Source organism: Dasypus novemcinctus, chromosome 3 (assembly GCF_030445035.2).
Source record: "Dasypus novemcinctus isolate mDasNov1 chromosome 3, mDasNov1.1.hap2, whole genome shotgun sequence".
Classification (NCBI taxonomy): Eukaryota; Metazoa; Chordata; class Mammalia; order Cingulata; family Dasypodidae; genus Dasypus; species Dasypus novemcinctus.
Window position 1 is genome coordinate 57,534,793 of NC_080675.1, and position 14,094 is coordinate 57,548,886.

At 42.1% G+C, this 14,094-nt stretch overlaps 1 non-coding gene across 1 annotated transcript; it reads right to left on the reverse strand.

Moving 5' to 3' along the window:
* Positions 1 to 12,996: 12,996 nt before the first annotated feature.
* LOC111759960 (U6 spliceosomal RNA) lies at positions 12,997 to 13,099 on the reverse strand. The gene has a single exon (XR_002793787.1). It is a non-coding gene; the product is annotated as a U6 spliceosomal RNA (small nuclear RNA).
* Positions 13,100 to 14,094: the final 995 nt, after the last annotated feature.

Below are 14,094 nucleotides of genomic sequence, written 5' to 3' on the forward strand. Positions count from 1 at the left end.
TTAACATCTTGTTACCATTTACTTGCTTGTTCATTGACTTGCAAACAATTACTGAGCAGCTTTTATGTGACAGATTGATACAGAGACAACTTGTTTGAGAGTTTTAACTTTTATGATGAGGGAGTAGATGAAATAAAAGGGGAAAATGATTTATTAGGGACCCAAGTTAAGAAATATCATTTTGTTCTCCTTCCCCCTATTGTTGCTTTGTCTTGTTTTCTTGGAGCTGACACTGTCATAAGTTTACCCATGATCAAAACATTCATTCCTGGACAATGGAAGAAATGAAGAACCAACGTCTTTGTAGCAATATTGGGCTTGGGGATCAAGAGTAAAAAAATTTACTAACTTTCAGCAGCAATACCCCGAGCAGGGAGTTTTGGAGGAAGGCAAATTGGATTTGAATACTGGTTTCACGCTAGCACAAGTTTCTTAATCTTTTTGAGCTTTATCAGTAAAGTGAGAACAAAATTTTCTACCTCAATTTTGTTACTACAATTAAATGAAAATAAAGTTTAGCATGCTAAGCACAGGGAACTGATGCAGCAAGATGATGCAACAAAAAGAGACATAGGGACAGCGGACTTGGCCCAGTGGTTAGGGCATCCGTCTACCACATGGGAGGTCCACGGTTCAAACCCCGGGCCTCCTTGACCCGTGTGGAGCTGGCCCATGCGCAGTGCTGATGCGCACAAGGAGTGCCCTGCCATGCAGGGGTGTCCCCCGTGTAGGGGAGCCCCACGCGCAAGGAGTGCGCCCCATAAGGAGAGCCACCCAGCGTGAAAGAAAGTGCAGCCTGCCCAGGAATGGTGCCGCACACACGGAGAGCTGACACAACAAGATGACGCAACAAGAAGAAACACAGATTCCCATGCTGCTGTCAACAACAGAAGCGGGCAAAGAACACGCAGCAAATAGACACAGAGAACAGACAACCGTGGTGGGGGGGGAGGGGAGAGAAATAAATAAATAAATCTTTGGGAAAAAAAAGAAACATAGATTCCTGGTGCCACTGACAAGAATACAAGTGGACACAGAAGAATACACAGCGAATGGACACAGAGAGCAGACAACTGGCGGGAGGGGAAAGAAATTTTAAAAAAAAGATGATGTAATACCATCTTCTCCCTTCCCATTTCAGCCACTGAGGCCAAAATGTCTATATGAAGTCAGAGAATTGTTATCATTTATTGATAATGCATAAGATGCTGAACTAAGTGCTTTACAAATTTTGTTTCCTTCAACCTTAACCTTTTTTTCTGTTGAAGAAAGTAAAATTTGGAGAAGACAATTTATCCAAGATCACACATTTGGCAAATTATTGAGCCAAAGGAACAAAAGAAAGAATCCAGGTCAAAGGCTATCCTTGTCCTCACAGTGCAAACGCTGTCACCCGCTAAGTACAGTGCCTGAAGACAGACGGTTACCCTAGGAAAAGGAAGGAGACTTTCTGGTAGGCTGGTAGCTCTGATTTCTCCTTTTATCATGATTTACTATTTCTCCCTATTCATTATCTACTTGAAGTTATGCCCATAAGCAAAAGAAAATGGATATTTAATAGAACAACGAAAAGACACACCCTACGCCCATCAGAAACTCATGCCTGAGGAAATCATCCTAAGTACAAAACCTACATTTCCTTCAAAGCCTCTTCTCTAGGTCGTAGCTTTTCTCACCTAGCCTAGTGTCCCATCATCTTTCCTACCTCGACATTTCCATGGCATTTAGATTTTGGACCAATCACTCTCATCCTTGATTACGTCTTCATTTGTTCACCAGAGTTTGCATAGAGGTATAGCTCACTTTACCTTCCCACCTTCCATCCACACAGGATGCTCCTTGAGGGTAATGGCTGCCTTCTCCTAGCTCAGGGCTGGACACACAGGTACATGAAAACTACATGAGGCTTTGACTCCTCGTGATTTAGGTTCCAGCACCTGGAAGCTCCTAAAGGCCTGAGATTGTGGCTCCCCCACCTATCTGTACCTAACACCTAGCTGCTTTCAGATGCTGATAATAATGGCAACACCAATAACTACCTCCCTTGTCCAGTCACTGTGCAAGACATTGACAGTGATGAAGATAGATGGGCCAGCTCCTTTCCCTCATGAGTTTACGTGGGGGGTGGGAGGGAAGAGCTTGCAGAGAAAACAAATTAGAACCAACACCAAGTGAACAGGTAAATAAATAGAAAATGTACAAATTATGGATGTGCTAATAAGGAGGAAATAAAAAGGTGGTGAGAGAGAATAATGGGGTGTGGGGGAGACTTTAAATAGGTGGTAAGGAATGGTCTCACTGGGCAGGTGGCATGGGACATTAAAGCTGAGACAGAAGATATGAAGAAGCAAGCCATTCACAGAGTGAGGAGAAAAATGTTCCAGACAGGGGACCAGAGTCCCTGAGGGAGAAAGGGGTTGGACTGTTCAGGGAACTGAGGAAACCCATGAGTTCGGAACACAGCAGGGGAGGGAAAAAATGCCTCTAGGTGAGAAGAGTGATGGGGGGGGGCGGGTAGGAGTCAGATTATTCAGGACCTTGGAAACCATGGCATGGAGTTTGGATTTCATTCGAAGTCTAAAGGGAAAGCATTTAAAGTGTTTTAGGAAAGAGAGATACATTTTAAGAAGTTCTTGCTTTCTTGCTGCAGTGTTGAGAATGCATTGGAAAGAGACAGGAATAGAAGCAGGTAGAAAATATTGCATCATCTTGCTTGAACAACCAAGATTCAATGGTATCTTGAATTTTGTTGGTGGTCATGGAAAAGAAACTAGAAAAGTTGTGATATAATTTGGAGACAGAATTAGCAGAATTTGCTAATGCATTAGTTGTGGGCTGAGGAGGTTGAGTGAAAGAAAGGATGTAAACCCAGTGATTTCCAGGTTTAGCAAATGGGTAGAAGATTGTGCAATTTTCTTTGATGAATAATTCTGAGGACATTGTAGGGGACAGAACTGAAGAGGGGGAATGAAGAGTTTTGTGCTGGATGTGTCAAGTTTTATTTTTTCTACGTGACATCTAAGGAGAGTTGGGAGACCAGTGGCTCTCAAACTTCAGCATGTATCAGGATTTGTAGAGAGCTTCTTAAAACATGGAATCTTTAAGTCTGGGCGGGGCCTGAGACTTTGCATTTCTAACAAGTTCCCAGGTGATGCTGATGCTGGTAAAGGAATCTCACTTTAAAAACCACTGTTCTAGAGAGAGGATCATTCTAGGAGTCTGGGAGTCACCCACCTAAAGACAATATTTAAATCCATGGGACTAGATGGGATTGCCTAAATGGGGCTGGGCACAGAAGCAGGAGAAGAGGCCCAGGACTGAGAGGTATTCTAATACAGGATGGGTAGTAAAGGTGGGATCAGAGTAGTAGAAGAAAGAAGGAGAAAGAAAATCAAGAGAACATGGAGCTTCAGAACCGAAGTGAGTTGAATGTTTCAGGTTTGGATTCGTCAATGCTTTGAACATCAGTGCCGTTGAGAAAGAGAGTAAGACGAAAGAAAGAGAAGTGTCCCTAGGATTTGTCAGTAGTAGAAAACTGTCAGGGGTAAATACTTTATAAACATTTTCTCACCTACTCTTCCCCCAAACTCCATCAGACGAGTACTGTTATCTCTTTTACACTAAGGAAACTGAGGCTCAGAGAGATTATGCAGCTTGTTAGAGCCAAAAGGGCCTCTCCTTTACCGTATCCGCTAACATTCCAGGGAATGTGATGCTTGCTGCATTCTCTACTTGCTGCTCAAACGTGCAAAGCAGGCCAGCCTTTGGCAAAACTTTGCAGCAGGCATTCTGCTCATTTCTCCCCAAAGCATGTAATACTCGCTTGCTCACCCAGATTCCTTGCAATGATGCTTCCTTCCCTCCATGCTCACCTGCCTTCCTGGTGAGCTCCTCATGCCTCCCAACCTCCTCTGCTTCCCATCCTCAAAAACAACGTGGACCTACTTCCTTATTAATGCCACAAGCTCATCTGTGATCAAACGACAATGGATAAAACTAGGTGCTAACTGGTAGTGTACAGTTAAAGCTTAAAGGTTGAAAAGGCTTTCTGATTTGTAGTGTTTGGTGATTTCAAGCCACTGGTGGCTGATTTCAAGGCAATCAACATGAGGTGAACTTGGAGTTGGGGAGAGATGCAGTCTGCTTTCACCAGCCGCTGTGAACCGGCTCCAGCACACCGCCAGAATGATTTAAAATGTTGATTTTCACGTAGCATATTTCCATCCTAAACACAGTCTTCTGGAGACAATGTCTTAACCACAAGTTGTGGGAACTGCAGGCCATCTGCCCAGCCACTGGGGAGAGTCGTTAGAAATAAGTCGTCTTTGTGCAGCCTTTCCCCCATACTTGGACGGTGGTCACCTGCTTCGGGGATGTGTGATGTAGCTCACTAGCAGAAGGGATGACAGTTTAAAGCAGGTCATCATATCCCTCTCTGGTTTCCAGGGTTCAAGAATGTTATTTTATGAGGATTACAGGCTTGTTCTTCTTTGGTGTCGGCAGGCGTTTATGATGGCTGCAGCAGGAAAGAGAATTTGGATCTGGAATGAAGCCCTGCTATTTCTTGCCAGGCTACGAAGGTTTACAGGGGAGACCAGACATATGTCTTGCTCACGCCCGTGTGCTTCTCTGTTTCTGGAATCAGAGGAGGACGCCACATCCTCACACAGGCTGAGAAGGCTGCTGAGGACTCGGTCTCGAGGCACAAGGGAATTTTAACTTCCTCATGTGTAACTTCCATTTGCTATTTTTCTTTTATTCCTAAAAGCACAGACCACAGAATTGTTCTCCTGGGAGGTATGTGATGTGATATTACGGTGGAGAGTGTTGTAATGATATTACCTCACACTATTTAGTGGGGTGGGGATTGAGGTGTGGAGAGCAGGAACAAATGGGAGGAAACAGGGACCATATTGGGAAGAGAGGGTGAGCAAGAGCTGGAACTTGGTACTATTGATGTGGAGGGGGAGATCATGGTTGTGAGCTCGGTTGAGACCTCACGTAGGGTGTTTCCTTGCAATTTGATTTTTTTTTTTTTTGAGAGGTACCTGGGATTGAACCCAGGTTGTCGTACATGGGAACTAGGCACTAAACCACTGAGCTATAACTGCTCCCCAGTGAGAGGTGGTTTTTTCATTTGTTTTTTCCATTTGTTTGTTTGTTTTTAGGAGGTACCAGGGATTGAGCCTGGGACCTCATACTTGGGAAACAGGCCCTCAACCACAAGCTATATCCTCTCCCCAACAGTCTGATCTTATGACATGTACTTTGCAAGTAGATACATTTAGTTTAGGAACAAACTCTAAAGATTCAAGGTTCAAGGTTGCTTTTGTGAATTGGCAGATAGAGAAGCATAAGAATGAGTTATACTACACTGCTTTTTAGGGAGCTGATTGTCTATCAGGTATTAGCTCTTAAGGGTAGCTAGAAGGATCATGGCATTGCCCAGAGAGGTTTGTGGAAAGGATTTGACAATAGGCTATGGTTAATTTTATACCAGCCACCCAGTGCCATGCTCCCCTTTCTGGGAAAATTCTCATTTATGGGTCCTATTGTTTAATTGTGTATAAATTACACAGACATACAACCCCATGGGCTGCCAGATATGCTCATAGGATGACATTTAAAGTCACATACTTTCATCCAGTGCTTATAGGTGGAAATTTGCTCACACATGCATGCATGCAAATGCCAAACTGACACTAATATTTATAATAATACTTTACACTCCTGCACTGCCTTTCATCTGTAGACCTCAGGTACTCTGCAAGCATTCATTAATTCTCCCAGCACTCCTCTGAGGGAGGTAAATATTATTTTCCTCCTCTCTGCGGATGAAGCAATTGAGGCAGATAAGTGATTTGCCGAAGGCTAGCTAGCAAGTGTGGGTGGAGGACTGAGAATAAGAGTACCGAGTTCCTAGACATGCCCATTAGGGAGGAAACTCAGCAGTCAAGACACAGAGTGTTGTGGCCCCCAACACGCCGGGCAGGTGCAGGGGCTCACTTTTTCCTGTGAAACCCATCAGCATCGTAGTAATAGCAACTAACTCAGTAAACCTCTGCTGCGGATTAGGTGCATTACATGCGTTATTTCCTATCCTTAAATTGAAGTTGGAATTACACCCCCACTCAGAAGGGAAACTGAACTTTGCAGAGGTGAAATATCTTGTCAAGATCACAAAGCTAATAAGTGCCTGAGCTGGAATTCAAACCCACCTCTGTTTGCCTCCCATGCCTGTGTTCAGTTCACCACCACACACCTCATGGGCATTTGAGAGTCGCAGGGAGGCCCCTTTCTACACTTCTGAATCGCTTCCTTTAGTTTTTGAACCCTTATTCGTCTTCGTTGTCCACTGTCAGTTTCTTTGCACTTTGTACAAGTTTTGAGATTGATGCTTATAGCTTCTCTGATCTGGGCAGACAAGCTCTAAGCACATGAAGGGGGAGTTTCTAAGGTAAGAGCTAGGCATGATACATCAGGAGAGAAAGCTTTACTATTATTTTTTCTTTAATTTTGTTATGTCTGGTGAGTGTAGTAGCCTGGCGCCCTTTGAACAGAACAAGGAAACAACCACAAAGAGAGAGAATATGAATTTTCCTGGAACATGTATTTTTTTCAGGTGCACTGTCAAGAGACGAGTCAAAGAAGGAGCCAAAGGATGAAGAGAAAAATGTAAGTGTAAACCTTTGGTTTACTATAGTCTTGGGTCTGCTCAGAATTATGCTGCTCTCAGGAGCTGAATTGAACCCAGAGGTTTCCATAACTCAGGTGTCAGTCAAAATGGCGCACCTCATAGCCTTAGGGGACAGCTGTACAAGCTATGGAGTCACTGCCAAGGGGGTGCTGGAAAGACCCTGGAGTGTGTGGAACTGCTGATGTGGAAAAAAGTGTGGGAAGTGGTGCCCCTTAGGAGATACACCTCCTGGTGCCAGCCTTGGCAGTGGGCAGGAGATGGACATGCTCAGCCTTTGCAGCACTCCCTGGACACAAGGATCGCAAGGATCAGCCTTGGACCCATCACCACCTGGGGTGGACATTGTTGTGGGGGGCCTCAGGGACAGGGGAGGGATCCCAAGATTCAGCCAACCAGACCATGCACATAGAATCTGCACCCTTTGCAATTAGACCTTGAGACGCTGGCTGTGTGGTCTGATTCATTTTGTAAACAAGATAAGGAAAATCAACTTTTAATCACAATTCATTTAAAACTGTTTTTTTTTTTCTCAGAGAAGTGAAGACTAGCTTATAAGAGTCAGTGATCCTACAGGAATCTGGAATAGTCTTTTGTTTGCGTTTGGGGTGACCTGCCATCCCAGTCTGCCTGGGACTGAGCAGTTTCCTGGGAGGCAGGACTTTCACTGCTAAAAACAAGAAAACCCCAGGCCATGAGTCTGTCACCTTAGTTTGTGAGGATGTTAAACTGAAAAAAAATCCAGCACAAATTCTTTAAGGCATCAAATTGTTTGACATGCACCAAACTGTTATAAGGTACTTCCCCAAATATAAATGTAAGTCCCCAAACCCCTCCAAACCCATGGATTAAAATAACACTAGACAATTTGCAAGTAACCATAAACAACTGGGAAATCTTTAGCAAAAGTCCAACGTTTATTTTTATCTTCAAAGTCACAGAATGAGGATTCTGCTGATGTTTTGGATTCTCGTGTGAAAAAGAAAACCCACAGCGTTCATTCTGCTCAGCCAAATAAACACTTTTGAAAAGTGTGAAGTGGGGGGCAGTGCTGGTAATGGGACTGTAATGGTAACGAGTGGGATGACAGAGGTCTCCACCTGCTTTGAATGAATGCAGGGATCGACTCGAAGCCCAGAGTCAAGTGGGAGCAGCCCAGACTCTGCGCTGTGCTTCCATAGCCCTGCTTAACCACATAATCATGAAAGAGCAGAGACCTCTCCTTGTAATCCTCTCCTATAGGACAGCAGGGAGTGTTAGCATATTTGGACTGCTTCACATTCCTTCTTGCCTACTTTTGAGAACATACTACATTTTAAAACTTGTTGGTTTCTTTCATGTTTTATTTGACCCTATGTAATTGCATTCCTGAAGGAATAACAGGCTCCCCTAGTGATTTACACCCTGTATTAAATGTCAGTTTTGAAGAGACACAGTTAACAGTTTGGTTTAACCTCCTGCCTTCCCTCTCTCTATTAGTCTGAAACTGAATTTGAGCTCCAGCTCTAAAGACTCTGATAGGAGGGGAAAAGTTTGTTTTTTGTTTTTTGTTTTTAAATGAGCTGAAGCAGCAGCAATGCTGAAGGGAACTTAGCTCTTGTCACTCTTCCCCGGAGTTGCTAGCCACAAGGTCAGACAGCACTGACATCTCCCATCCTAAGGTCATGTCTCCTGGTCACTCCGTCCCGGAACATTAGTAAGGACTGTGAATCAGAACCACATTCTGGACTAGCCAGGGTTCTGTTTCATACTGCCACCCACTGCTCCAGCCTTGGGGACGCCAACAAGTGTGCCACAAACCATGGTTCTACTCTAGCCGCGCAGCAGCCTTGAGTAGTGCATTCGATGAAACTGGAAAAAGAAATACCTGTCATAGCAATGTATCTTATTTTATTTATGCACTTTGCTGCTATGATATTATTGGTTGAAATAATTCATTCTCTTATAGATTCCCTTACATTATTTGTCAACTGCTTAATCACCTGCAGTGAACTAATCATTGGGAAAATGTTTCCATAAATCTTGATGTAATGGCATGTTCCCTTCTGGCTGTCTCTATGTTTCTTTTAGATCTAGAAGGAATATAGCCTGATGGTAACTTCAGCGATTATTATTACTTTCAGAAGCCCATATTTTTAAAAAATGGGACAAAAGAGATTTCATGTTAAGAAACAATCAGTGCAGAGCACAAACTAAATTCATTCCCTGCTCTGCTGCACTCCTCCCTCTCACCCAGTTTCTCCAATAATCACATGCCATTAGGTTTGATTGGAGATGACTGCAACTTTACAGTAGGGAGAGAATGAAGTAGGACATAGCTCCCAAGTGTACAATTAGGCTCAAGTCTCTGCCGATAGGAAGATGTGGCCTAGTGTCATCAAATTAGTACCTGAAACCTTAGTCCTCAGACTCCCACTCTGAGGCCACTTATAAGTCATTTGCTGAGCCACTTAATCTGGAACTCTGAGTCTACGGTGAGAAAAATTCAGGCTGACTTGGGAAATGAGAAATTTTGTTTGATTCTTTGAGCATGTATTTATCTCACTCTTGGTCACCAACTTATTTAAAGTGGTTTATAGGTAAAATTAAATTAAGTGAATAATATAAGAAATCAGAGCAAAGAGAAAGTAAGGGTAGAAGAAACAAGACAATGTCAGAAAGATAATGTGTGCTACTGTTACTGCAACTAATACTGCTATTAAATGGAGTACTTAATAAACACAAGTGTCGAGTACCATTATTTTGGAAACCATCAAGAATGGACAGCTGTGGCTTGTGTCTCCTTCTGAGTGATACATATTTTCTGGTTGCTAGATCCTACAGAGATGGGCCCATCTCCTAGAAATGGTAAAAGAGAAAACCCAAAGTTCGCATTCTCTTTAGAAGTGTCTCTGGTAGACAGCCTTTATACTTGGTTATCATTTATCTTTTCCCTTAGTGCATTGCTATTATTAACACTATTGTTATTTTCATTAGTATTCTTATTGCCTTAACTCTGATGATTAAGAGTTAATATTTATAGTAGTAAACACTAGGCAAAAATACATTATGGTCATCTAGAAAGAGTCTAGGACAAAGATTTCCATCTTTTGGAACGGAGTCATATCAGCATAGAAAACAACGATGATTCAGTGTCGTTATCATGCATACTGACAAAGTAGTCTCTCCAGAGCAAGGCGCACTGTGTTGATGATATTCAAATTTATCCATGAAAAAAATCCAGTCATAACTATGGTTAAAATTCTGCTCTAAGAAACCCTCACTAGGAAACTTAAGAGAACCTCTATGCAGTACCAATAATCCCCAAAACCTTCTTTGAAAACCCCTGGCCTCAACAACTATATTCTTTTTTTTTTTTAATTTCTCTCCGCCTCCCCCCCCCCCGGTCCTCTCCCCAGTTGTCTGCTCTCTGTGTCCATTTGCTGTGTGTTCTTCTGTGACTGCTTCTATCCTTATCAGTGGCACCGGGAATCTGTGTTTCTTTTTGTTGTTGTTGTGTCATCTTCTTGTGTCAGCTCTCCATGGGTGCGGCGCCATTCTTGGGCAAGCTGCACTTTCTTTTGCACTAGGCAGTTCTCCTTATGGGGTGCACACCCTGCACGTGGGGCTCCCCTATGCAGGGACACCCCTGCATGGCACAGCACTCCTTGCGCGCATCAGCACTGCGCGAGGGCCAGCTCCACATGGGTCAAGGAGGCCTGGGGTCTGAACTGCGGACCTCCCATGTGGTAGGTGGATGCCCCTATCCATTGGGCCAAGTTCACTTCCCGACAACTATATTCTAATTAGCCTGCCAGGTGTCAGATGTGAAACTACCCAGTGGCTGAGATTGCAAACTACAGAGGTGGTTGAGAGCTGGTTCAAATTCTTACTCACCTACCTGTGGGGCAGTTTCCTTCAACTCTTGTAGCTCAGTTTTCTCATGGAAAAAATGGGCTAAAGAGTGACCATAACTCACAAAGATATTGTAGGGATTGAATGAGGCAATGCATCCTGAGAGGTTGCCATGTTTATGTGTGTGTATCAGGTATTGATTATGTTTATAAACACTATTTTCCTATCTCTCTTAAAAGTTTTGAATCTTTTTGGGAAAGGCTTTGTACATCATTTGGTGAATTTTTTCATAATATCATAGGGACACTAATCAATGTCAATATTTTAGTCTCTCTGGCATCTAGAATACAGTATTTTAGTTGTTCTGGTCTTTGGAAGCTGAGGTAGAAATAAAACCACATGTTAATTGCCCTGGGAAAGTTAGATGTTTGATATTTAGTATGAAACTATTGCTTTATAAGGTGAACTCATTTATTTCCATTCTGAAACTCCAAATTTTCATATACTGGATTTTTTAAAAAGTAGTTTTCATAGGACAGGGCTAGCAGCTTTCAAAACTAAGCAAAGTGATATTTTATCTTGTTTTGATTTCCATCTTCCATATTACTAATATGGTTGAGCAACAAATGATATGTTATTTGGCACAAAGTTTCCTCTGCATGAATAAGTTTCTATCTTTTGCTAATTATTTTATTGGGTAGTTTGATATTTATTATTGTTTCTGCTTGAAAGACTTCTTTACAAATGTTTGATACTAATCCTTAATATAATCACGTATTTTATAAGTAAGTTTACATATTATTTTATTAGTATATAAAGACAGATCTGGGAAGTGGATTTGGCTCAATGTATAGAGTGTCCGCCTACCACATGGAAGGTCCAGGGTTCAAACCCAGGGCCTCCTGACCCGTGTGGAGCTGGCCCATGTGCAGTGCTGATGCATGCAAGGAGTGTTGTGCCATGCAAGGGTGTCCCCCACGTAGAGGAGCCCATGTGCACAGAGTGCACCCTGTGAGGAGAGCCGCTCTGTGCGAAAAAAGTGCAGTCTGCCCAGGAGTGGCACCATACACATGGAGAGCTGAAACAGCAAGATGTCGCAACAAAAAGAGACACAGATTCCCAGTGCCACTGACAAGAATACAAGCAGAAACAGAAGAACACACAGCGAATGGATACAGAGAGCAGACAATGGGGAGAAATGAGAGAAAAATAAATATAAAAAAATCTCTCAAAAAAAAAAGCTATATCTTATAAAAGTAATTCTGTTCATTGCAAAAAATTCAGAGAAACAAAAAGAAGAAAATATTTTTTGCATAAGTCCCCTGACTAGGAACACCTTGGTTGGTAATTATCCTTTCTAGTCCATTCTCTGGGCAAATATTACATATTTTTCTCTTACAAAAATGCTACATTATATATGTTTTATAATCTGACTTTTCCTTTATCTACATATCTCGCGCATGTTTTGATGTCACTAAATACTCATCTACAATATAATTTTAGTTTCTGGGTAAGATCCCATTATACCTCTGCATCATAATTTAGTTTACTAATCTCCTACTTTTTACACATTTTTAAAACTCTTTTTTAAAAAACTTACATGAGGCAAAATATAATGACTTATTTGTCTTTCCTACTAGACTAGTGGCTTTCATACATTTTTTCAGGGCAACTCACAATAAGCAGTGCCTACAACTTGGTGATTCAACCGTCGTCAAAAACACATACACCTGTGTGCACACACAGAAGTGGAAAAATATTTCATGAAACAAAAGAAGTTTCAGAAACTTCCTTTCTGATAAAGTCTATTCTAGTTTTTGCTAAATCGTTTATAAGATATCCTGGTCTCAATCCACTAAATGTATTTCACGACCCACGGATGAGTAATTACCTTCAGGTTGAACAATACTTCCTGAGTCAGCAAGTTCATGGCAGCAGGTTCTGTGCATTGCACACCAGAGGCACTGAATGCATTTGTGTTAAAGAACAGCCTTGTAGCTAAATCAGCAAGTTCAACCACAATGTCTTCTTAGGCACTATAGAGTACAGTTAACTCCAAGAACTCTGAAGTCAGACTGTGGTTTAAATGCTAGCTCTGTCACATACTAGCTGGTGACTGCAGGTGGATTACTTAACCTCTCTGTGCCACATTTTCCTCATCTCTAAAATGAGGATAATAATAGTATCTCTCTGGTGGCATTGTTATGAAGATTAAATAAGTTAATATTTTAAGCACTTAAAAATAGCACTTGCTACATAGTAAGCACTATATATTTTTTGCTAAAATAAAGAAATAAACAGGAAATTCCTGGAAGTAGAATGGTTGAATCAAAGGGTACGTAAACATTGAAGGCTTTGAAATACATTGCCAAATAGTCCCCTACCCTGCTCTCTATACTGGTGCCTTGGCAGAGTTTGAACCAAGATTTTTTTTGGCAGTGAAAATAAAATTTTTCATGGACAAACCTAAAAATTTGGGACACTTCATGAATTTCTGGGTCATCCTTGAGCAAGGGTTGTGCTATTCTTTTCTCTATCGTTCCAATTTTAGTATATGCACTGCTGAAGTGAGCCCTTGAACCAACTCTTATTTCCACCAGTAGCAACTGGCTCTTAGACGTGATACCCTTAGCCGGTGCTCACTGCTCTTCATTTACCTAAGGATGCATGGGCTGGTTAAGAGTAAGAGGGGTGATGGCCCTCTCAGATAGTTGGGAGAAGGGAGGCAGCAGCCAGTTAAGAATGCTGGCCAGCACTTGGATGAACCCTCTATCAGAAGCAGGGTGTAGGTCCCCTGTGGGGCAGGCAGCAGGTTTTAGGAGATGCTTGGGCAGTGAGCAGGAGGTAAGACTCCAGGTAAACACCCTCCAGGATGTGTATTTCTTACCACCACTCTCACCACTCTCCCACTTACTTCTAGCTCTAAAACCCTGTCTCTATTCTGTTGTGAAAGCATCTAAATCCTATTTCGTCTGTGTCAGGCATATTTTCCCAATAGGTGGGAAAACAAGGTATCTATCTGCACTTAAACACACATGTACACACACAGCCTGTGGCTTTCTGTGCTAGCATTTGGGGAAGTACATATTCAATTCAAGCCCCAATTTGTTTACAAAATCTTCTCTGACAACTCAAGCCCAGGTAGATCTCTCCTCTGAGCTCCCACAGCAATTCTAGGTAGTTCCACAGTATTTAGCACTTAGTTATATGCTATCTGGTTCTCAAATTTTCTCAGGTTATTCGTTGTTTCTCCCAATTACATTGTAAGTTCTTTGAAATCAACTGCCATGTCTTATAGTTCTTTTGGATCCTTCACTGGCTTGGCACATGGTAGATCTGTAGGAAATAGACATCAATTTATTGATCCAAGTTTGAACTGCATGGAATTTGCATTGAAACAAAACTAACTTAAGAAGGATTTTCCCATACCTTACAACTTCCACAAAATAGATTCACAATGGATCAAATACTGAAATATTTTTTAAAAATAGACAATGAAGCTACTAGACTATAAAATGGATGAATTTATTTTTAACTCTGGAAGGAGCGAAATGAGCCCAGCATTT